The 26,062-nt window shown below is 40.4% G+C and overlaps 1 long non-coding RNA gene and 1 other non-coding gene across 2 annotated transcripts in view; both read left to right on the forward strand.

The window, feature by feature from the left end:
- Positions 1-26,062, forward strand: part of LOC108637679 — a 290,898-nt gene that overhangs the window by 232,754 nt on the left and 32,082 nt on the right. The window contains exon 5 of the long non-coding RNA XR_001919236.1: positions 7,198-7,283. This is a non-coding gene — a long non-coding RNA (uncharacterized LOC108637679). The remainder of the gene's footprint in view (positions 1-7,197; positions 7,284-26,062) is intronic.
- On the forward strand, positions 10,054-10,136 carry MIR100 (microRNA 100). Its single transcript, NR_129549.1, has one exon. It is a non-coding gene; the product is annotated as a microRNA 100 (primary transcript).

A 26,062-nucleotide genomic window follows, 5' to 3' on the forward strand; every position in this document is an offset into this window, starting at 1 on the left:
TCAAATCCTGAGCTCATCCTCTCCTCAGTCCTGTCCTATGTGTGAAAACAAATAGAAGTTCAGCAAGCACTAACAATTACACCGGGTGGTGGATAGATTGGCTTCCGTCTCTGGTGTAGATGGGCTAAAACTATTTTGCAGAATCAGGAACCTGAGACCTGTTATCTGTCACTCCTGGTCAGAGTTAATAGGACCACACAGTTGGACTGGCTTGACTAGAACAGGCAGCTACAGACCTTTCTCAACCTTAGTTGACATCTGGCATTAAACCCCACTATGAACTTCTGGGGGCTCAGTCTTTGGTGTTAATCAAGATGGCGACTGCAAGAGTACATGTGGCCAGGGTCTCCTGTATTTGGGGCTTATAGGTGATACAAATGCCTGACTAACAAAGCAGAATGAGAGAAGGGACAGCATAAAATTCCTTCAGTCGGACCTAGGACCCTCTCACTAGTGTAGGGGCCGAGAGAGTCTTCTTCTGACACTGTCATTACAATAATATATGAGCTTTGGGAAGACACTTAACTTTCCTTTTTGTCAGCTCTCTGCCATGATATGGAGTGATAATACCAACTAGACTTACTGATGTGTAAAGCAATTTACAGTTTGAGGCATTAACTCATACATGATGGAGAGGCCAAACATTCGCTTCCTTACCTTGCATGCGGGGTGTAAGACTGAATTTCAGGGTAGAATAAAGGGAGGTCAGTTTACAAAATGTGAAAAAGATGTGGTCTTTGACCTCAGGGCTAGAGGTGAGAGATTTAGAGGGCAAATGTGTGTGTGTGTGTGTGTATGCCTATATGTATATATGCATATATATGTATGCATATAGGTATGTGTATGTTTATATATGAACACATGAACATGTACCTATACCCATGTTAAGTTTATTACTTTATACTTTGAGATGTGTCTCTAGGCAGCATTTTAGCTTGCCAGCCACTGTCAACATGGCTGTTTTTCTTTCTGCATCTCAAAGAACAGACTCCTTAAAGATTTTCCAAGATGATGTGAAAAACCATATTTTAAAAATCTGAGTGCTATCTGAATCAGCTTCATGTACATCTGATATAACCTTTCTTCCAGACTAGCCTGGCTGTGTTGATCATTTGTTTACTGATATCTTTCCCTTTTCCCACAAAGGACTGGAAGGGTTGGAGGAAGGCAGGTGGTGCTGTAATGAGAGGTATCTAATATGTTTTCTGTTCTTGGGGGAATTTGAGAAAGCAGTAAGCCAACTTATAAAGGAAAAGCACTATTTTGGCAATCTAGACAGAAAAGAATCCTCCATCGCAGGACTGGTTGTTGCGTTGATTTTGTAAATTAGTTCTTCCTCTTGCGGATGCTCTAGGATCACATGGCGTCCTAGCAAATGTGTCTTCACATTAGGGCAAGACAGTCCTCTGATTCCTGGCAGGCAGGACAAATAGCCAACAGGCGACAAGGCTGGATTTCCTGGGGTCTGGGCTACCGCAGCTTCCTGAACGAATGAAAAAATGCAGGTGACACTCCCCTGCCCCCAGGCCAAGCAGGTCACAGGGCAATTGCCCAGTTGCCCGCTGGGAGAGGCCCACCCTGTTCCTTTCCCTCCAGGTTCATTTTTCATGTTGATTGAGTCATGATGGCTCCTTGCCACAAAACATCTGAGGATGTGCCTTGTAGGGAAAAGGTCAGAAAGGACATCAAGGATCTCCCCTTCCCTAAAATGCTGGGCTCGCTCGCATGCAGTCTGTTGTAAAGGATGGGCTGGCAGCGCTGACTGGGGGGCTCTGTCTCTCTCTGCAAGTGGCAGGAGCAAACTCTCCATCTTGCTAGCTTCAGGGTTGCCTGGCTGTCTTATTTCAACTGAGGCAGCACAGCTTGCTTTAGCTTTGAAGTGTGAAAACCAAATACAGGTTGGCAAAGGGGAGAGACGGAAGCCATGTAGCCTTCTTGGAGCATGAAGGCACACACTCAGCCCTATGCACTGAACACAGAAACTTTTCCCATCCCCTTAGCAATCCCTTGTCCCGTGGCCTCTCCTGAAAATTGTGATGAACACAGAAGCGAGCCTGGTTGGTTGCCCCTTACTGGAGCTCCTTTCTCGTGGCTGGTGGGCAGATGCTGTGAATTCCTCTCATTTGGGAAGGGTCCAACATATGCCCCCTTCCAACTCTCTGGTGTGTGTCTTCCTAATCTCGTGACAGTGAGGCCAGAACACACACACACAGGCACACACACACAGGCACACAGGCACGTGCGTGCGCACACACACACACACACACACACACACACACGCACACACACACAGAGGCACACAGACCTGACTGTGGTGTGTCCTAGCACCCTGAGCAATGATTTAGGCTATTTATTTTCTCCCCTTTTGAGGTCCTAGAGAAGATTTTAGAATTTCTAATACAGGAGACTGAGAAAGGAAAATATTGGCTTCAACAGTACAAACATCTCTGTCCTGAAAGAAAATGTTAATTTTCCCCTAAATCAAATGTTGACATCTATCGGCTGCTGCCGAAGATGTGTCGCTATGGGTGGGAGAAGGTCTCTGCTCCAGAGCATGGGTATTGGGCCAGAGTCTGTCCTCTGAAATGCTAACTGGTTTAGAATCTAAACAGGCTTGGTTTAGAGGTTTCGTGAATCGTTCCAGTTAGTTTTTAAAAAGCTGATCTCTCCCGGACGCCCTCCTGAGCAGGGAAGCAGGGACCAGGGTTCCCTGCTGGGGAAAGCGTTCTTTCCTGCAGAAGCCTGGGCCCCTTCTGGATGTCTGCAGTGATGCAGGCACTGCCTACCTCTGCCACGAGATATAGGCTTTTAACTGGAGATGGGAGTGGGCAGTGGGAAGGGGCCAGCTGAGTGGAGAGAGGACGGAAATCACAGGCAAAGGGAAATTTCCAGAGTTAGGTGCTTTACCTTCCCTTTCCCCCACTGCCCCCAAAACACACAGTGTAAATACTCTTCTTTGTTCAACACCTATGTTTTTAAAATTCCAAATTGAGTTACCCCACCCACTCTCTCCCTCCAACTAGTGACACACACACACACACACAGACACACACAGACACACACACACCCTTTTCACTTGTTAAGCTTGAAAAATGATGATATATACAACCAGCACGCTCTGCCAGTGTGCGCGGCGAAGGCCAAGATTAATGCAGAAGGTTGGTGCAGCGTTGCCGCAGAGCAGCGTGATCAGAATGCAGGATGGAGTGCAGGGGGAAAGGCCAAGAAATATGTCTGTGCTTGGAGTTTACACAAGTCTCCTTAGCAACTTGTCTGAATTTATTTTTCCCTTAATGTGTGTGGGTTTCTTCCAAACCCCGAGTGAAAGGGGAGTGGAGTTCCTGAGTCCCCCCCCCCCCCCCCCGCCACCCTTCCCCTTCCCTGAGGGTGAAATCCGTGAGCTGGTGAGCAGAGCCTTTCTCTCCTTCACCAGCAGCGCCTGCCAGCCCGCCCCTCCCCCGTCGAGGTAGCGCTGATCCTCTGCTTTGTGACACCGTGGACTGCTGGTAGCTTTCCAGAAATCCTCGTCTCCATCTCCGTGGGGGAAGGATGGGACCAGTGTCTGATGGCCACAGCTGTGCAGGTTTCTGCTGCAGCCGCTGCTCCTGGTGCCTGCTCTCCTGTGTGGCATCCATGTCCATGTGCCTGCTTGCACACCAGCATGTTGTAAACTAAGGGAGAAACAGCACCACTCCTTCCATCTCAACTAGCTTTTAAAAAAATTTTCTGTCTTGTTCATTTCCCTTCTGTCTTTCGTCACCTCCCAACACACACACACACACACACACACACAAGATCCTGTAATTCTAACTAGAAGATGAATATAAAGCTATGAGGAAAAAAAAAAACAAACCCTGCCTTTTAGGAATCTGATATGTTGGATTTTATGTGACCCAGGTTTGCTTCACGGGAGACGACCATAAATACTGCAGTGGTTTTCCCTACAAGCGCTTTACCTGGAAATAACTCTCGGGAAGTATGATTGCTGCCTTGTTGGAGCCAATGTTGAATATAAATCTTCATATTTCTTCTTCTTGACCCTTCTCCTTTTAGAGTCAGGGGAAATAAGAAAAAAAAAAAAAAAGAATCCTAGCCAGAAAACCGTTAAGGTTTGATTCTGGCTTTTTTACAAACAGATGTTGCTTGTCATTCTGTTGTTGTTAAGTAGGCACCAGATTGGACCAGGCAGCAGTGTGTGTGTGTATGTCTGTGTATCTGTGTGTGTGTAAGAGAGAGAGAGAGAGAAAAAGAGAGAGAGAGACAGAAGAAGGAGGGAGGGTAGGGGGGCGGAGAGAGAGAGGCTTGGAGGAGAGAGAAAGAGTGTGTTGGGGGAGTAGATCAAGGGCCAGAAGGCAAAACCAGATTGATTTGGGGAAAAGTTGAAGTAATATAGATGCAGTTTGTTGTTGTTGTTGTTGTTTTTTTACTTTCCAAACTTCAATTTGATGGAAACTGTATAAAATCCTATTCTATTTGGTTGATTGTTGTTGTTCCAAAAGAAGAGAGAAACGTGGGGATCAGTAGATGTGAGGAGCCCTGGATGAGAAAAGCTAAACTCTCCTGGGGTGTAGTGCAGAGAGAAGGCTGGAGGCTCCCCTGGAGGCATCTCTGCCCCGGAGTAAAGCAGAGGTCCCTGTTTCAGCTAAACTTAGTTTCTTGTGTCTGCTGGTCTCTTCTCTTTGTAAGCATCACTGTGGAGGTTCCAGGCTCTTTTGTACTTTTCCCAAAACAAGAATCTCCTTGTTTTACAGCCAAGGTTCTAAGGAATACTGACTCTTTACCTATCGCCTGTCTCCTTTCTTGAAGCATCCAAGTGCTCTAAACTTCAGGCTCCCGCTGCCCTAGCCGCCCTGTACCCCTGCTTAATTTGTAACTTTCTAATCCAATTGTGGTCTGCTTTCTCAAAAGCAAAACAGCTTTGAACGTGCAAGTGTGTTAGAGTAGCCTGACATATAGGAAGCTTTGTGCAGCAGATAATTCATTTATACCCAAGAAATGACAGACATCTGATTTTTTTTTTTTAATATGTCTTCATGTTTCCATACCAGAATCAGGGTCTTCTCTGTTTTTAAAAATTTTAATTCTTGTAAAAGCCTTTTGGCTTTATTAACCTAGAGCTAGAAAGGAAGTTGTAGGCTGGCATCCTTACTTGCATTTTAAAGAGGAAAAGAAATTGCCATCCTGAGCAAACTTAATGCTTTCAAAAGTGAAAGCGTTCTCCTCAGCCAGCTGCACGCGAAACAACTTGTTACTGGCAGGCTCTCTCCCTTTTGTTTCCTCGGGTGTGTCAAAAGCAAATTTGCTTCCAACTTCTCACTTTTCAGTAGTGGGTCCCTGTTATACATCTGTTGTAAATGAACACTTAGTGGGCTTAAGATCGCTTTTAAATGATCCCCCCCTTGCCGCCAAAAAAGTCCACTACTCCAATAATCTGAGGGCATCTTTTGTTTTAGTCCAATGTATTTTATCCTATCATGCCATTTTCATGTCTTTGTTCCTTAGCCGACCTAGCCACACTTTCATTTTGCGTTGTACGTAAAATATTCATTTTTTTTTAAAATACAGGGAGCATTTGGTAGGAAGGTTTTAAATAGCAATTCCTAATTTTCCCTTTGCCCGAAAGGAACGCGAAAACCATGGCGTTGCTTTGCCAGTCTCCTCCTTCCCTTTCTGGTCAGTTTTTCCTGAGGAGACAAGGATTCCTTCTACCTAAGCTGGCTGGCCGGGGTGCCGGAAGCCTCTGCGTGGGGTACTCCCACCATGGAGGCTGGTGTCCTGGTGGCCGGATCTCAGGTGGAGAAAATGTGCTGGGATGTGGGGCACCCATGAATTACTCTCGGAGCAGCACTTGCTGGATGCACCTCTTTTGTTGAGGTGATTGGATCTTTCTACAAAGAGCAAGGGCTGCAGAGGGTGAGAGAAAGACATCAGGAGAACTGGAAAGCCACGAGGAGACCAAGACTAGCTGTCTCTCCTGCTTCACTGTGTTGAGTTAATGCCAAGGGTAGACTTGAGCTCTCTCTCTTTCTTTCTCTCTCTCTCTCCCCACCTTTCTTCCCCCCCTCTCTCTTTCTCCTGTCCTTTCTCCTTCTCTCCCTCTCTTCCTTCCTTCCTCTTTCTCCATCTCTCATTTTCTAATTTTCTCTCCTTTCTTTTTCTCTGCCCCCTCCCTGCCTCCCTTCCTTCTTTACCCATCTCTGTTTCTAATTCTCTCTCTTTTTCTGTCTCTTCATCTCCTTCCTCTCTCCCACCCTCCCTCTCTTTTTCTGTTTCATAACAGGTTGAAATTGCTCTTTCTTTTCAGTTGAATTGCTCTTTTCCGCCAGGACAAAGGAGATCTGCTAAGATTCTGTTCGAAAGATCCCTCCTAAACAGAAGGAGGGTTGGAGGGCAGGGAATCTTTCTGTCGGTGTCATTCTGCTGACATCACCATGAATTTGGTGTTCAAGTCCACAGCCAGGCAAAACTCAAGTACATTTTCCCTTTTACAAGCAGCTGCTCAGTGAGTTTTCCTTCCTTTAGTGAAGGAACAATGAAGGAAAAGCAAACCCTGCATCTAAAACCTGGCCAATGAAAAACTGTTGGAATGGAAGCCAAGAATCCTGCTGGGGTGGAGGGGGACAGACTCCTGAAGCCACCACAATCAGATATTTTACTTCTGTTTTAGCGGCCCCATCAGCAGAGAGAAATAATGACTCCTGAATCATTTCAGAATCAAAAAGTTAAAATGATGTCTCAATGATGCTACATCGTGCCAGGTAATGATTGCCCAACTTGATTATGCCTTAACCGTGCTTAATTATTGATAGGCTATCTCTTAATCATGTTTAGCAAATGAGCAGTTTAGTATAAAACATCAGAATTTGGGAGTATTCCGAGACGTCCCATTCCTATTTGATCATTTTTCTGGTAAAATCGTTCTCAAGCTTCATCGGTAGCCAGGGAAATTCCAGGAAAAATATGAAAGTGACTTATTTGCAGACCCTTTCTATCATGTGTAGTTCTGGAAATGAAGAAAACATAACGCAGCCCAGTGTTTTTCTAGAGTTCCTTTTATTTCAGTCTTTGGTGTTCCTTTTTACTTTCACTTTGGCATTAATTCTAGTTTAGCTTTGTAAAAGAGTTGGGTGACAAAAAGAAACCAACCACAAACCAAGCAAAGAATCTTGATCCTTTTAAAATAATTTTATTTTCCAGACGCGGGTGAATGGTTTGAAGATGCTGGCCTAGCAAGATGGCAACAGGTTTAAAAAATAGGATTCATAAGAAGTTCCTTTTCTCAGGTAACTACATTTTTCTAAAATTTCTCCCAAACCTTCCATTTTCTCAAGTTATTACAAGTTTTTAGAGTATGCTTGAATGATTTAATTATGAAGATTAACTGCATTTTAAGCTTTGTTTTTCTGACAATAGCAACTAGCTTTATAATATTCAGTGAAAAGAACGTTCAATTCTTTGGAGTTCAGAAAAATATTTTGAAACTTATTATTTAGTAGTGCTTATTTCTTTTGACAACAATTTAGGCAAAACTCATTTGAAACCATCAGGTGTCATTCTTAAACTCTGTGGCTATCTTCAGTAATTGTACTTAGAAATAGAACTATTAGAATATTGCTGCTAAAAAGCTTAGTGTATGCTCTGAATTCCTGGAAGATATGGCTTCTAAAAATTGCATAATAATTGATGCCTTGTAACATAATAATTGCATAATGGTTGATGTTTTAACTTTAGTCCTAGATGAGTAATCTTATATGTCTGGAATTTTATAAAACTGTGCTTACACAGGTCCAGAGACAAAGATATGAGCCCAGCTATCATGCTATAAGTAGATTATTTTCGATGCTGTTGAAGGACTTTGTGCCACTTAAATATGTTTAATAACACAAATGATATATTTACTTGATGAATTACCTTACCCTGCATTTACCATTGTTTTTAACTATTAGCCTGCATTTCCCAACTTAATTATTACTATCTCCGAGAGCCCCGCAGATTCTTGCTTAAGAAAGCAGGCCAAACTTTGCTCTGAAAAGAGCCCTTATTTTTCTGCTCAACACAAAGAAGGTTCTTGAAGGAGGTATTCAATTAATATTGGGAGGAAAATGTCTCTTCCCAAATAAACCATTCTTCTACTTGATCGGTATTTGACTTTCTCTTTTTTCCTGCAACCTAAGCATCTTCTGATTTCTCGTTTACTTTTTAAAGGTAAAACTCTAGATTATTTGAAAGTTAACATTGCAAACCCTTTAGAATGAATAACTTTTCTCTGTCCTATATCTTCCAAAAAAAAAAAAAAAAAAAAGACAGAGGCCCCCAATTGAAACTAATAACTAACATTTACAAAGGTGATTAGCTCTTGAATGACTCAGTGCAATACTTTGACAGATCTTCATCCATCGCTGACGAGTATTGCATGCTATATTTTTAACAAATGATAACAACAATTAGTTCTCATCACTTTGCGAGCCTAAGCCTATTTCTTTTTATTTTAATAAGCGCTCCAGTGTCACACCCGTTCCAGCCATCCTTAGCGGTGTTCAAAGTGCCCATCCTCAAATACCTCTGGCCCCATGCCCTTGTCAGGGAGATCAAAGGAAAATAAGAGGCTTGGCGTTTATTTTAAAATCTTTTATTTTATAAAGGAAATGAACATTTTAAAATAACAGAAAGTCCAAACCATTTTTGAAGTGACTGGTTTGGATCCTGTTTCCTTCCACTTGGGATTGTTGTTCTTTGGATCTAAAAGTCAAGCCACGGAGCTGGGACTAAATTCTCCCGTCTTGGCAACCTTCGCAGTCATGCCCGCGGCTCCACCACGATTAGACAGGCAGACAACGAAGTGTCTATGAATGGTTGCCTCTTCATCCCTGTCTGACCCACTGTTGGTTTCCTGCTTTTACCTTTAAATTGTGTGCCTAGGGGGCCTCCTCTTTTCTCTGAATAATTCCCAAATTCATCGGTCTTTTCTGTTATTAGGAGAGCCTCCCACATTCTTGAGATAGGAATAAATGTTCATATATCAAGGCAAAGTTCTATTTTTTTCTTTGAGAACCAAAATCTATAGACATTGCGGACAAAGATGGAAAAGAGCTCTTTTTAGGTCCTACAAAGAGATGGAGGCATGTGTTTTTCCCAACTTCTCAGAAGAGAGGTGATTTTGCCTTCCATCATTTGTCCTTGAAATACTCATTGCTTAAGACTATATCCTCAATAAACTTCACGAAAGGAGCCATTAATGAAAGATCATTGTCTTGGCTGCCCCGTTCTTACTTGTAGAACATTGGTTTTGGGAAAGAATGTTACGCTGACAAAACCCTTTTATAAGAAGTCCTTAGAAATAGATTCATTCCCACAGCCTGGAACAGTTATGCAGGGAGCCACTGTGCAATATCTTTTCTGGTTCGGATTTTATGAAGTATGCCTAAACTTGCTCCGTGTTGATGTTTGGACCAATAATGGGGGTGGGGTGAAGGTGAAATATAAACTTTTCCTGAAGAGGAATCTTCCAAATTAATAGAACTGGACATCTCCTCGCGTAATTTTCAGGAAATACTTAAAAGCCCATTGGTGGTGCTTGCTAGTTTACCACTTCTGTTTGCTGGAAAGCACACAGGAAAGGAAAGTTCACCGTCTCTTTCTTATGTGATTACAGGTGTTTAAAGGAATGAACTTGCATTTGGGCTCGCCTATGTTTCTCTCTTTCTCTCCCCATAACTGAAAGACTTTTCTTTATTCTGCTGTTTGGCCATCCATATGGCACTAGGTTCAGTCTGTGTGTTAAGGTCTGAATGAATGAGGCTTCCGTAATATGAAACAGTAAAATGATGAGACTGACCCCCAAGCCCATTGTGTCTGTGAGGGAAAGTGAAAAGAGAGGGAAGTGTATGGGGGAGAACACAGAAGATGCTGCTCGACTTTGGCCCTTGGAAGAGCCAGGATGAAGCCTTCCCATTTCTGGCATGACACGATGGAGTGGCAGAGTCTTTGGTTGGACTAACGATGTTAACGTTTCATTTTCAGACGTGTCAGACCCCCACACGAGAGAAGATACTAAGGCCTGTTGCCACAAACCCGTAGATCCGAACTTGTGGTGATAGTGCACACAAGCTTGTGTCTATAGGTATGTGTCTGTGGGCGATCTCACAGACCGCGGGCTCTGCTTGTCTCCCATCCAAGCCCCTCCATTTCCTTGATTCTGCCTCCCTTTCCCTTAGTTTCTGCTATGAGGGGTAGACGTGGAAAGAGGGGCCGAGGAGGAGGAAGGAGGCCTTTTGTCCCAAAATGGATGAGGCTCTTCAGTGATCAGTCTATAGGGTTATCTTCAGTCTCTTCTCTCTTCAAACTCCTCTCAAGCTGTCAAAGAACCTGGGCTTGCAGGTGAGGCTGCAGAAACTGGGGTGGCTCAGACAATTTACTGTTGAGCGGTGAGTAGACACATATATAAGGGTTTGTTTTGTTTTCTATGAGCCTGCCTAATTGCTTTCAAAGTTATCATGATCTTTTTTTGGAAAGTGACAGAGACTTGCGTACAAGACCTGTTTCACCCTGCTTTGGGTTCTACCTTACAGTAGTAGTTCTTCTCCCATCGTGCTCCAAGTACCATCAAATCAGTCTTTATCTTTAAAAATAAAATGAATGAGGGGAATGGATGTTCCTAACTATTTATACTTCGAGACCAACCATGTAAGAAAAAGAATTTTTTTTTATAAAAAAGAAATGGCCCATTTAGGTCCAGCTTCATATTTGTCCAGAGCTGTTTTATAACTCTTCACCATGTTTAAAAGGCTGGAATGAAAATAATTTTATCCCCTTGCCTCTTAAATGTCACCATTGTGCCAGGATTGGAAAGCCAAACTGACTCCAGATCAAAGCAAAACTGGCTATATTTGTCTCATTCCAACAATGTGCGCTGAAGAGTCTGTAAACAGAACCCAGGGTGAAAAGGTGATCAGATTTGGATGACTCTAAAACTTCTGCATTCCCTTTTGGTCAAACAGAGCACCAAGAATCCCCTTAAGATATATATGTATATATATATGAAGCCTCGTTTAACAAAAACAGTCACTATGAAGTAGTTAGTTACTGAGTTAGCATCAGCAAAAAGTTTGACATTCAAATGCATACTTTTTTTCTTTTTTTCCACTAAATGCTGTCTTCTCCTAAGAGCCACACAGTTCAGCGGTAGATAGAGCTCTTTCTTCTATCAAATGAAATTTTGTATGTCAGAATTAGGAAGGCCCGGATATAGATGGATGTCGTTTAAAGAGCACCAAGCTCTGCAAATGCTACAACCCGAGGGTGTTGTCTGTATGTGTTTCCTTTGTGTTTGCTCTGCAAAGCATCGAGGAAGGCAGTTTGTAGATCTCAGCTTCCAGCTTGGCAAGAAATCAGAGCTTTATTCTAGAATGACGGAACATTATACCCCGAAGAAAAAGTCTGTCCCCATTGGTGTGTAGCATGTATAATTGTTTGCCCAAGGCCTTTATCTACCCATAAGCAAGCAATCTATTTGGTTGGTTTTACATGCCCCTTTGAAGCAGTTGACTTAGAATGGATAGGCTGCTAGCAAATTAAACCTGTACCTTCCCTGAATAAGTGCTTAGGTTTTATAAAGGCAAAATCACATCTCTACACTTCATCCCTTTAACCTGCTATTAAATGTGCAATCAGTGGGACCGGTAGTACATTCATGAATCCAGGGGATGCTGAGCAGTCTAAATTCCCTCTATAGGAACAATGTTAAGGCTGCAGGGTGACCAGTAGGTGACTATCAGGTCATTTCTTTTAAGGGGGTTTTAAAAACCCATTACCCTAAGAATAAAGATTATGCAAAGTAGTCCATCTTTTCAAAGTTTCTAAAAGGCCTAGGATATGATTCTTTGATTCACCTGGCTAGAAAATATTCTAGTGGAAAGCCCAAAGCCCCTGGACACTGGCCACAAGAAACAGGATATTAAATATTTTACAGGATGATGAAATTCAGTGTTTTTCCCTTCTTGTGTATGATCATGAATGAATGGTTCTGTAGCTATTAATTATTCCCTTGGGACTCGCTCAGAGTGGACTAGATATTTTACAGGAAACTGCAGAAAGTAAAATAACTTCAGGTTTTCCTCAGAAAGACTCTAAATTTTAGAGTCTAAAATATATATTCAGTAGTCATTGCTGCATGAGGGTATAGAGAAAATGGGTATAAAATGAACTTGTTCTATTAAAATTCTCAAATTCTCATTATCAAAATATATTCATGAAGCTATAACACCAGGATACAGTTTAGATATTTTTTTTTTAAACAGGAAAAATTATTATTCCAAGAATTGTGTTAGATAAAGCAATTCACCCTACAGCACCAGAGTTTGGGGAGAGTAGGGGAACTGATATTTAATTTTGAAAGGGTTTCTTATTTGCATTTCTAAATTAATAAATGGATTTGTCTTCATGGGAAGACAATGATATTTATAGGACAGAGTTAACTTTGAATATTAAGTTAATATGATTTCTTACTTTTCAGTGTCCTTAACCAGTCATTCCTCGGCATTTACTATATGCTCTGGCTCTTTGTCTGCTATACCGTTTAACTCCATCAAATGTCACCTAGCCTCTCTAATTGAGATTTTAAAAGTTTCTTATGTCTGTAATAGTGCTGAAATTTTGCAAAGAATTCAGTATGAATGACTCTTCCAAATTTGCAAAGATTTATTAACACCTAATGGAGTAGGAAGTAGCAACCCAGTCCAGTATTCTTGCCTGGAAAATTCCATGGTCAGAGGAGCCTGGCAGGCAATAGTCCAGGGGGTTGCAAAGAGTCGGACATGGCTGAGAGACTGAATACACACACACCCACATTAACACCTATCATGTTGCTCAGTAAAGTATGAGTTGGAGTAAAGCCACGTTTTATTTCAGTGTAACCATATGGCCAGACAATTTATAAGATGTATTCACTCAACAAACCTTTATGAATGCTTACTTTGTGTTCAGTACTTTGCTAGAGGTTGAAGATATTACTCTGACACCAAAAAACTGATTATCTGGTCAGGAGTCCCTTTGCACAATTGCTTGTCAGCCATATTGACACATACTGTAATGAATCACATATTTTAATCATAACATTTGTCCAACTTCCAAACACCAAATCAATACAGAATATGTTTACTAGTGGGGAGTCCCTGCTTTTCCATAATCTCAGACATTGTTCAAGATTCATTCTCCCTTCATTTGAGAAGATTGCTGCTGGTAGTGCTTAAAACCTCAATGTTCAGTAGTCTGAGAGTCTGTCTGTATGTATTCAGAAAACCTTTAAAGTGTATTTTTTAAAGTTAAGGAGTACAATAGATTCTCTATACCTAAAGATATGTAACTACTGTTCTCCTATAAATGCTACTTATTTTATTTTTTCCTTTTCTTTTCAATAAGACTTTTATGACATCATTCCATATCATAATTGCATGTTGTTATTACATGCCTACAAATATTTACACTAATTATGTAATGAGCCATAATTGCACTAATACATGATAATGGGCTAAAATCAGTGTAAATAAACAAGATTCACACAACCAAAAGAGCAGGGCATTGAAAACCATTAGTATTCTAAGAGCAACATCTTTTTATCTTTGACCCCTAGGGGAAGAATGTACATGGAGAAGGATGAATGTTTCCGTTTCCAAATATTTAACATCTCTGTAAGCTATACATTTAGATGAATATACTAGCATTTTAGCACACGGAAACTGACCCTCTCTTTGTTGTATCTTCTTTTACTATCTCTCACCTGCCCTTCCACTGCCTTGCTTCCCATTTATAGGAGTTATATCCTAGTTGTGTTTATAGAATCAGGCAAATGATCAGTCAGTGCAAGGAAACTGAAGGAAATTCGCATTCAAAGGAAAGAAAAGGAATTCTGTTTTCTTTTTGTGTCCCAGTGGTTGTTAAATTATATGTATAAGTTCGGATCTAGAGGCAGAGGACTCAGAGTTACTTCTTGAATTTCCATATGAGATCCAGGACTTAAGGCGTGTTTGCCAGGTTGCGTACAGTCATTCTGCACTTTCCCCTGCTCTGGAATCTCGATAGCAAATCCGCCTTCCTGTGATCGCAGTTGCAGTATAAGTGGAAGAACAGGGAACCTGACATAAAATAAGAAATCACCTAACGCGTAACTTTAGGTTGCTTTATACTCTCACTTAATCCATTCATTCATACATTCTTGTTTTCCTGAACATGTTTTGAAGTCCCTACTGTGCAGCAGATAGTAAGCGTGCGGGTGGCACTAGATTTGCAAAGGTGAGGAGTGCAGCCTCATCTTGAAATAGCTCCAGGTCTAGTGAAGGAGACAGAGAAGGGTTAATGTAATGGTGTATGCCTACATTTGAAATGTGTGTATGAAATCATGAGATTGAGAAAGAACTCTTTAAATTGAGGCTTGAAGGATGAATGGGAGTTTGCTTGGTAAAAGTAAGTGCTTAGTCTTTCCCCAAAACCAGGTAGCATTGATTCAAGAAAGGCAGCCTCCTCAAAAAGCAGCTTTTACCTCCTTGATGTCAATATGAGGGAATAGGGTTGGAAAAATTGGAGAAACAATCCTTTGCCAAGTTAATTGAGTAACGCTAACTTCAGTGTTTAATTGTCACCATAAAATTATCACTCTTTGAATCCCTGCGTGCCCAAACAGATCCTCCTCCAACTATATAGGTTAGGCCCAGCTCCTCTGAGGAACAGCCTTTACCAAGCAAAACCAGAGTCCACCTAAGCAATGAGGCGAGATGGCCATAGTGTAGTCCTCATTGGAAAATACAAACATGACCAAATATGGGAACACAAAGAGATGGGAAGTCACCAACCTGGTGAGTCTATCAGCTCCAGCACTGAACTGGGCCTGAAGGTAAAGAAAAGACCCAGTTTTAAAATGAAAAGTACAACCAGGGAAATTTATTCCTTATAAGGGAAAAATAAAGTCAGCATTTTTATATGTTGTTAAAAGAAGAAAACTGTTAGGGATAAACTTTGTGAAAAAGTGCCAAAGTAGTCTAGTTTGGAAAATGGACACCTTATAAATATGTCAATTACATGATATACCTGATAAATTCTATTGAGTAAATGTTTACCGTAACTTCTATATGATTTGTTTATCTCTAATTTGTTCATTGTCCTGTTTTCTGTATCTTCTCACCATATTTTGGCTTAAACTATTTCCTTTTGTCTACCGACCCTTTAGAGATTCTGGTTTTCCAGTTTCGCGTTTGTCTTCCCCATTTTCTCTCCAACGAGGCGCGTTTAAATATTGGTCTACTTTCATTGTTCTATTAACAGATACCAGAGAATGTTAGATTGATCAGAACAACAGCCATTACATAATCTTTCTATAATTTTCGTGCACAAATAATTTCAAGAAGATTGACCTCAAGTATTTCCTTCCTTCCTGTCTGCACAGTAATCTCGTGCCAAGGTTCTTGTGTTATTTTCTTTACCATTGAGCCCTTTGATGGTCTCTTGTGAGTCGCCCAAATAAGTGACAGCACAAAGAACGATTATAAGACTAACTTGTAATTTCATTGCTTAAGAAATGGTAGCTTTCCAGCCATTGTGACTGCATGCTCCCAGGTTGAGGTAGTAGGTTGTATAGTTTAGAATTACATCAAGGGAGATAACTGTACAGCCTCCTAGCTTTCCTTGGGTCTTGCACAAAGCAACATGCCAAGAATGATCATGGTTCCTCCAGGCCTTTTTTTTTCCCCCCTAGGAAAGCCTATTAAAGGTAAGATTGGGTAGTTATTTTATTGGTATTTTAGAATTCATGTTTCATTTAATTCTTATACCCATGCTACATTTTCATGGTTTGCTTCTTTGGGTTGGATTTTGTTTTACCAAAAACATGAGACTTTGAGAGATTCAGATCATCAGTTATCCATTGTCAAAAGATTGCTGAATAACAACACAAAATCTCAGTAGCATATAACAATAAATATATATTTCGCTCATAAGTCTGTGGATGCATGACTGAGAATGAGAAGTTGCTCTGGTCTTGGTTGTTCTCACCCACTCCGGCTGTCAGATGTAGGATGGGTTCCTAGGATGACCAGGACAATTCACATCTATCCCATGTGTCACATGCTCCAACAGGCTGGTCGCAGCACATTCTCATGGTGGAGGAAGAGGAGCAAAAGCAACAACAGGCCAAATGACTTAAATACTTGTTAAAGCAAGCTTATGCCTGCTTTATGCTTACTAATAATTCATTGGCCAAAAGAAGTCAAATGACCAGGCATGGCAACAAAGTTTGATGGTAAAGGGCATGAACTCAGAAAGGCATGACAGATCAGACTGTTTTTGCAATCACATTCTACTTTCTTAAGTTTCACCAAATCGAAAGCAATCATGTATCCTCCATCGTAGGAAGCTCCCAAGATCAAGAACCACGTTTGTGAATTTACACTTTGGATTTTAGGTGAAGCCGATCTTTGACTGAATGCTGTTTATATCCTTGTTAATGAGTGTGATATCCTCCAACCAACTTCTCTGGGGAAAATACCAAGAGACTGAGATGGCAGTAGTGTGGATAGATTATCTCAGCATACAAGGCTTTGTCATTTCATGGTGATAACTAATGAACAGTGGAGATTTTGCCTGATTTAGACTGACCTCATACAACCTTCCCCGGTAGCTTAGACAGTAAAGCGTCTGCCTATAATGCGGGAGACCCAGGTTCGATCCCTGGGTTGGGAAGATCCTCTGGAGAAGGAAATGGCAACCCACTCCAGTATTCGTGCCTGGAAAATCCCATGGAATGGACTGAGGAGCCAGTCCATGGGGTTGCAAAGGGTCAGACACAACTGAACGATTAACATTTTCATACAACCTACACAGCATATGAGCAGCACTATAACTCAGTATTTTGGCTGAACCTGTTTGCTCCAAGCTTAGATACTTCTCAGTAGAAAATGCAGAAAGGTGATCAGAAAGTGATTAATGAGGTTATTCTATTCATTTTACTATTTCCTGACATTTAAATGTATAACGTGTAGAAGAAAATGGTTTTGCTATCTAACTATAGCTCTCTCTTCACTACCACCTCCTGCTGCTACATTTTTTAAAAGATGTGATCACTGTGTAACCATTTTAATTCCATGCTCAAGTATTTTCATGGTGAATCATAGTGACTGTGACATCACTAACAGGTCAAGGATAACGAGTCCCAATTTGATGATGAAGCACAGCAAAAGGTCCACTGTTATTAGGCCACCGTGTAGGTCTACAGCAAAAATAGGAGCAAGACCCTCAGGCTTATGTATGGTCTTCATTTCTTAGCTAATTCATCCATCCTTTAGAAGAGCCTGGGGCCTTGCTCTGGAAGATACTGTCATTACTTTGTCACATTTATTATGCGTTTGATGGGAAACATAGTTACTACCTGTGTCTGTGTTGGCTAAGAGTTTGTATATTAAACATCTGTAGCCACTTGACATATGAGGACCTACTTAATATTGTTTATACATTTATAAAGCTTTATTTTTTTTTAATCGAATTACCCTCCCATACAAGACAATAATGTCCTCTCCTTTGCTGTGGCATAAACTTGAGTGATTTCACACAGCCATAGTTTCCAAAGGCAAAGTAGTGTTTGGGGTCTTGTTTCTGAAAACAGACCAACTTTCATTATGGTTGAATTTCTCCTGACTTTGTAATAAGGTTACATCCACCAGAGTTCAAATCATGTCGTCTTTGCTTTCAGAACGACTGTGGTATCTAGAAGGTCATACCTTTGTCTTTTTCAGCCAGTAGCTCATGGTAGGACAAAGAGTTTGGGAACTACATGGAAAATAAATTATGGAGGCTACTTTAGATGCAACTTGGTCTCATCAGTAATACATGGGTAAAGTATTCTTCAAAATGATTTCATTCCTTATCTTCATCTTTGGTGAGTATGGCTTCTGTTTCCTCAGAGAAACTCTTCACTGAATTTTATATCTGAAAGTCGTTCTTAGTCCCAGAAACCCCAAGTACGCAATTAATGCCATAATCATAGCTTGTCTTCTGAGAATTAATCTTGGGATTTAAGAAGAAAAAAATTGTTGCAGCATGCTACATTTTTTAATACCCTCAAAAACTATAATATCTATAATGGGTGATGTGAATGCTATTTTAACTCTTCAAAATCTAGTGATTTAGTGCAGCTATTTTCTAGCATGCTGATAAGTTTCAAAGCGTAGACGTGTCGCTGGCAGCTTGACCATCTTCATCAACGAGAAATGTTTTGCTGGTACAATTTAAGGAGGCTCTGACAGTTAGAATGGCAAGTTTATAAACTTTCCTGAAGACATGCCACCTGTATTTGTTTATTTGTGCATGTCAGATTCTTTTTGACTTGGTTTATCAGTAGAAGCATTTAACTAGTATGTGATAACACAGTCAACCCCTTCTGGTACTGGGTGATTATACATGTCCAAAGTCATTTATACAGGTGATTATGCAGTTCCAAAGTTTGTCAGGACGAACACTAGCCTTCTCCAAGTTGGTTTTGGCTCATGTCTTTACGGAGCATTTCTGAAAGACCCAGGGAGGCCTAAGTAAACCAAGTTTTTGTTAATTCAGTCAATATATATTGGGTTTGCTAAAGAGTTCCTTTGCATTTTTACATACGATATTGACATCTTAACGAAATTTTGAGCCAACCCAATATTTTCTAACTATTTAGTGCAAGTTTGGACTGCAAATAGAATAATACCCTACCTCATTACTATTCTGGTCCCACTATTTCCCCTACATCTCTTGCCCTCCAAATTCTAACTCCACCACAACACTTGAATTTCTGTTCCGAGAGAGACTGATCTTTGATGATCTTTAATAGTTTCTTTCTCTCATAGTTGTTCTAAGTTCTGTTGAACACTTCCTTTAAATAGCATTTATCAAACTTTAATTACTGTGAACCCCTCAGGGATCTTGTTAAAATGTAGGTTCTGATTTAGGAGGTCTGAACAGGGCCTGAAATGTGGCATTCCTACCGACTCTCAAGTGAGGCTGGTGCCATTTGTGCGTGGAGCACACTTAACTGGGTAGCAAAGTTTTACGTAATCAAATGTTTCTAAGTTCCAAGATGGTCAGACACTTAGGCTGAAGGAAAAACATTTGGAGACAGCTTCACGTCTTTAGATAAGTACAACAGATTTCGTCTTTAATTGCAATTGCACAGTTTATCTTTTACAAATGTTTTAGTTTCTTTCACTAATATAGAACCCTAAGATGCCGCATTATGAAAGTTGCATTTTATTTTTTTTTTATTTTTTTTTATTTTTTTAAATTTTAAAATCTTTAATTCTTACATGCATTCCCAAACATTTGCATTTTAGAAACAAGGGCCTTGTGACATTGAGTTTAGTCCTAAGATCTTCATATGATCCTGATTATTCATTCAGTATACACATCCTCAATTAGAGCCTGTAAAGAGAATCCACTGGGGGCATGAGTGCAGGTTCCAAACCTGGTTTTGCCCTACTCAAGTAATTTAAGCCTCCTGAACATCAGTGCCCAGTTGCGTAAATCCTTGGACTAGAACTGGTCTATTCTGAGGGACTTTTCAAAGGAATGTTCTCCAATTCTGGGACTGTCATTCAAAAATGGTAGATGGCAGTGACTAGAATTTTACTTCTTAGCCTCCATATTCTCCTGCCTTATAACATAAAGGTGGAAATTTCCACTTCTACATCCGTACTGTCAAAGGGACATGAGCAGAACAGTAAGAAACAATTTGCAGCAGTGGTTACCACACCAAGCTGCTAACACAGAAAGCCACATTAAGGCAATGGAAAAAAAACAGCCTAAGAAAACAGTAAATATTAAATCCCTTGTTCCTTCCATGGTTTGTAGATCATTAGGATAATAAAGAAAAGTAAATTAATTTCTGCCTAGTTAATGTCTGTGAATAGGGTTAAAAGCACTGAATATCATTTTACAGGAGAGATTATCTCAGTGGTAAGCGAGAGGGGGCTATGTTGGGCATGTGAAATTCACCACCTCCTTCCCTGGTTCCTGTTTGAGCTCTTTCTAAACAAAAATTATGTGCTTCGTGCTCCACCGCCAACTGCAGTATGGAGCACACGAGAGCTTCTGTGGCCCTTCTCAACCCTTTTACATCAGTCACAGAACTCCCACTGTTCTGTGCTAATGCAAAATGCAATAACGTGTAGCATCAGGACATCTCTGAGTCAAGAGGTTAACGGAAAACACATCTCCCATTGTGTTCCTGCAGCTCTGATACTGTTAATGGTGAAAACACCATGGAGACAAATAGATCTCTCTTTATTCAGGAAGCTTTGAGTGAAGAGAAAATATATATGACATCTTTACAGCATGAGAGCCCTCTCTATATGGTGCATTAAGGAAGGATGGGGGAGGGGAGAGGTTCACGTAACATCATGCTTGATAAAGCTTGAATCTTGTCTAGGGGGAGTTTTCCGTTGCCTTCATTTTCATTCCGTTGCTCTAATATTAATAAATGCTTCCAGTTATGGCAGGGGGGTAGGGGGACTGAGATTTAATCCTTCAAGGTACAAATTCAGAGAAAGGGGACCCTTTGGATAAGTCTTTATGAAGTATCTTTATGGAGTATCTGATGAAGCCTTTATGGAGTATCTTCTAAAATGTGTCAGGAAGAGGTGTGTGACACATAACTCCCTTTCTCGTCCTACTCTTATATTTCTTCCCTTTCTCTGTTGTGTGCTTCCGTGCTTGCAGATAGAGATTATGGACCAATATACTTGTGACAGGGAACCAAGGCAAAAGAACCCCCCAAACCCACATTATAATTACGCTGAGATTTTTAGTTAAAAATTACCTGAAAGTAGATGGAATGTTTTATATGGCCACATAAAGATCGGTGTGATCTTATTATCCATTCACTTGGGAAAATCTTAGTCAGGGTTACTTCCTGTTCCTATAGAACTTTAAAAAGAAGTTTGTTTTATAGTTTATGAATCAGAAGCTAAAACTGGGGTGTTCTGTTCTTTAGGACCTAAAGACTTTTCAGTCTGTAGATAAAAATTCTGGGTCAAGGATCTGTTTTGGGAGGGTATCTGCACAGGTTTAGATGTACCAAATAATTATCAAAATTTTAATGTTATGTATAATTTTTGAGGGCATTCCCTAGTGGCTCAGATGGTAAAGAATCTGCCTGCAGTTCAGGAGACCCAGGTTCAATCCCTGGGTCCTGGGTCAGGAAGATCCCCTGGAGAAGGGAATGGCTACCCACTCCAGTATTCTTGCCTGGAGAATCCCGTGGACAGAGTAGCCTGGCGGGCTACAGTCCATGGGGTTGCAAGGAATTGGACATGACTGAGTGACTAACACACACACATAGTTTTTGAAGCACTTGAAGGATATACATTATTGATTACCACTCAGTTCAGTTAGATGACTCCACTGGGAGGGGAAGAGTAAGTATTTGCATCCAGCTTTTGCACTGGACTGGACACTTTTGGGAGGTGTTTTCAAACCAGGCTGATGTCCTTCAATACTAGTACTCTAATTGTTGATTCTTTTGCATCAGGGCAGCCAAATTTCATGTATAAAAGTTCATCAAGTCTGGGAAACAAGAAAAGAACTTTCAGAATGGCTCATTGTTTAATGAATAAGGCCCCAAGTGTTCTTTGGATGCTGTTTTAAAATTTGAAGAAAATGTATAGAATCCAAATCATAACTTGAATTCCAAATTGGAGCAGATCATGCTCAGTTGTGAGGCTGCAGGCAGGGTTATAGCAAACTGTTGTTGTTCAGCTGCTAATAAGCAACTTCCAAGCATAAATGGGACACTCATGTTGTGTGTTCTGAATCCTCTAAAGGGTTCTTCATTAATCTATTTGTAGCTTTTTGTTATTGAGTAATGAAGTGCTGCTGATACACTGGAATCTGTGTGCAAAACACATTAAGTCAAGCATAATTCAAGGAGAATATATATCCCCAAAGACTGAATAGAAAGGTGCAGAGAGAACTTATGGGAATTAAACTTTGTGGGGTGAGGTGGGGTGGGCTGGGGTAGGGAGAGTAAACTTTCTATTACCTTTCATGACCACCAAGAAGCAGAGTTTTCTGGTTAACCAATATAGTTTTGGGGACTTCCCTGGTGGCTTGGATGGTAAAGAATCTGCCTGCAATGCAGGAGATCCAGGCTCAATCCCGGGGTCAGGAAGATCCCCTGGAGAAGGGAATGGCAATCCATTCCAGTATTCTTGCCCAGAGAATCTCATGGAAAGAGGAGTCTGGCAGGCTACAGTACGTGGGATCGCAAAGAGACACGACTGAGTGACTAACACACACACAATATAGTTTTCAACAAAGTCATCATATATGAGGTTCATGAATGACCAAATTAAAAAATAAAGATTATATTCTGCTTAAGGCTAAGGTTGTTCTAAATATGATATTCTTGAAGATTTGTAAGTTATGTAGAATTCAGTATGCTTCAAGACCACCATTATCTTGTATAGTTATTTAGTAGTTGGTGTGTAGAAGTGCCAATTACAGACCTCACATTGGCAGAATACTGGTTAAATTAGATTTCACCATTTATGTTCCACAGCTTAAGCTGGAAACTTGTGTTAATATTGACTGTGATCTCATCTAATGGAGAAGTGCCAAAATTCTCTGTTGCAAATGAAATGCTCCTCTTAACCAATCTACCCCCAATTCTTAGTTATGAATATAGCATATACATTATCCTGTGATCTTGGATGGTCCTAAATTTAGCCAGTTCTCTTGGCTAGTCTCTGCCTTGCCAGATGTCCTATCTACCTTTTTCCATCCTGTTCTGTGCTCTTGGAGGTTGGCCTTCATGGACTATCTCAACAATCTCTTGCCTTCTGGCTTCAGCATGTGTTTGGTGAGAGGGAAGCGCCAGCAGGAGACCCAAGGGAGCATGCAGGTCAGTTTAGTGCACATCAACCGCGTGGCCTTGTTCTCTCAGACCTAGGTGGCTGATGACTTCCTCTCTTGTCAATCCTCAGATACCTCGCCATTTCTTTTTAATCTCTCTTAACTCTGCTTGATCTTGGCAAATAATACTTTGACTAACATCCCTTTGTTTCCCCATCAGTCTACCATTCTCCTGTTCAGACCCTGATTTTCCAGCTAAGTCTTTACAAGCTAGATAACAGAAATTCGTCCCTTATGTCCCACCCTGCGTGGGACATGAGGGATGGTAGAGTAGATATGTATCTTCTCCATAATACTGTAAGCTCTGGAAGGGCAGGGGCCATGTCTAATGCCCTTTATAATTTTCAGCAACACCTGGGGGTTGACCTAGGTGTTAGGGCTTAGCCCATGGTGCATGCTTAGTGAACATGGAGAGTCTTACTGAGTTCCTCTGGGATCCTTAAATTTGTTATTGGCTTAAAATGGATTGTAAGCTCTTGATGTAGGATGTATACTTTAGAAAGTCAAGGACCACATTTTTTTTTTTTTTAACATTTTTAGTATACTCTCATGTGATACAAATACTGTACCTACATGAAATACTAACTCAATAAAAACAGAAGATTTACTCCATGGGTTAGGTTGATTTGTGTTTAGTAGATGAGAAACAATTATGTTTAAACTGTTTAGATCTAATTTTTCTTTTACATTCTCATTCCCTACTATTTGTTATGTTTTCCTATTTGTGTTATTTTTTGTGTATTTGTTTATATGACTTTTACTTCTTCGTTTGTAGTGATAGTTTTCTGAAAATAATGTAGGTAGAAGGAACATGCCTGGTGCAGTTAAAATAGGACTTAAGAACTGCGGAATAAAAAGAACAGTTACCAGAACGGGTATCTTCACTGTTTCTTTGTAGTTCACATTGCCAGTTTACTCTTTGACTTTCACCATAATGCCAGACCTCTCCATACTTTGTTTCAAAATTATTCCCAATTCTGTGAAGCGTAGCAAATATAGAAATAGAAAGCGCTTTGATTCTGAAAGTAATAAGCTGTTATCATATTGTATTCTACTGTATTCACTTCCTACTTTGCTCAAACCAATGTTTTAACATCTAATTGCTCCAAAATTTGTGAAAATAGGAAAAACAGTTAGGAAGAATTTGCCTTTGGACTTCCAAAGAAGGGAAACTGCCTGGTTAGTTCAAAGAGCAGACTCCTCACTGTTCATATTTTGAAAACAAGATCATTTCTTCAACAAATGGAGGGGGTTGAAACACTGTGAACTTAGATTAAGTTAAACTTTGTGTCTCCTTGATAAGTGAAACTGTTTAATGATAATTTTATTAGTCCACTTGGGAAGTGACCAAAGCACTGTTAGATAAGTTAAAACCAAAAAAGCACGGAAAATATTTTTGCCAACTGTTTCTTCTTGGCCTCTTGGCAAAGATCAACAATTACGTTCCCTATCTAGGGACTATCTCTTGTGGGCCAGACCGGATGATCTAATAGGTCTTTATAATCTCTAAATACTGTGACTTTTATCCCCAAGTGAACTACATAGTTTATTTACATAGAAACACACTCACAGGCTTAAGGAAATGCAGTATGACTAATGGTAAGAAAAGTGAGCCAGGATGACTTAAGTGACTTTTTTTTCTAAATAGGATAAGTAAATTAAAATCATAGACATCCTCTCTAGTTCTCTTCCAGCATCTCAATATGTAGATCTTAGATGTCAGAATTTCCCAGTAGTGAGAGAGTTTCATACCACCAGCAAATTATAAACATGTTTGCCTGTTAAATCAGCAAACCTTTGCTGTGCTTATTCAGAAAGCTCTTCAATGGAGATTTGGTTTAATTGTTTTAATTTCACATTCTGTTCTGGGCACATGGGAAATTAGAAATGTTGGGAATGATAGGAAAATAAAAATTTCTAGAAAAATATGAGCATTATAAAGAGAGCATATTCACTGTTCATTTCAACATTATTAAGAATGTGTTTTTGTAGCCTTGGGCTACATTTATCTAGACAAATGATGCATTGGGAGGAATCTTATTATTAATAAAAAAATTGTTTCCTCAGGACTTTGTTGGCAAAGAAAACATTTTTGAGGTCTCTCTTCTTTTTCTATGTTATACAAATATTTCATGCTTTCTCCATAAGGTAATACTTTGAATAGTGTATCTGCGACTAAAAGTCAAAATTTTTGTTCTTGATGCTTTTTTAATTTTTTAACCAAATCTTCTCCATTCTTGACATTGGCCCGCCTTAAAAATAAATATAGGGACAGTCAAGAGATCTTATTTCCAGAAGGCCTAGAGTTTCTCAGTTGATTTCTTGCCAAATCACTCTGGAATACACAGGGTAGAAGAATGTGGTTAAGATACACCAATTGAGCAGGCAGATAATAAAATCCTAATATTACCCATAGATTGTGTTCATGAGACAATTGGACAAATTTCAGAGTGATCTTTATTTTCAGAGGTGGTGTCCGGATGCTGATCCTTTCTGATGAAAATAGTGTTTATGAGGAATTCTCCCTGGGGGCTTGATCAGTAAGACATCCATTCTATTGTGCTTTCTGCTTTCAGAGCCCTGAAGTATCATTTGGAAATCCCTTCTATTTCAGCCCTGAGGAGTGGGGCCATATAAATGTCACACACTGTTTTCTGACACCCTATTGCTTATTGCACAATTATGTTGCTCATCCATAAACTAAAGCCTTTCTTAAAAGATGATTATTTTTCCACAGGTTCCCTTATAGTATATGCTGAAAGCCCCAGTAAGTCACTCCCAGTCACCTCTGTCATGAGAAGACAGTTCTCATGGTCATTTCCCATGTGGGGTGAAGCATGATTTCTCATCCTGCAGTCTCACGGTTGAAGTGAGAATACCACCTTCATGGATATAGCTCATTTTACTAATTTATCTCAGTTTAGGTTCTCATCAGGGCTGCCCTGGTGGCTCAGATGGTGAAGAATCTGCCTGCAAGGCAGGCGACCTAGGTTTGATCCCTGGGTCAGGAAGATCCCCTGGAGAAGGGAGTGGTTACCCATTCCAGCATTCTTGCCTGGAGATTTCCTAAACTCTAAACGAAGCTGAAGCTCCAGTACTTTGGCCACCTGGTGAGAGCAACAGAGTCATTGGAAAAGAC

The sequence above is a fragment of the Capra hircus genome, chromosome 15 (genome assembly GCF_001704415.2).
Source record: "Capra hircus breed San Clemente chromosome 15, ASM170441v1, whole genome shotgun sequence".
NCBI lineage: Eukaryota > Metazoa > Chordata > Mammalia > Artiodactyla > Bovidae > Capra > Capra hircus.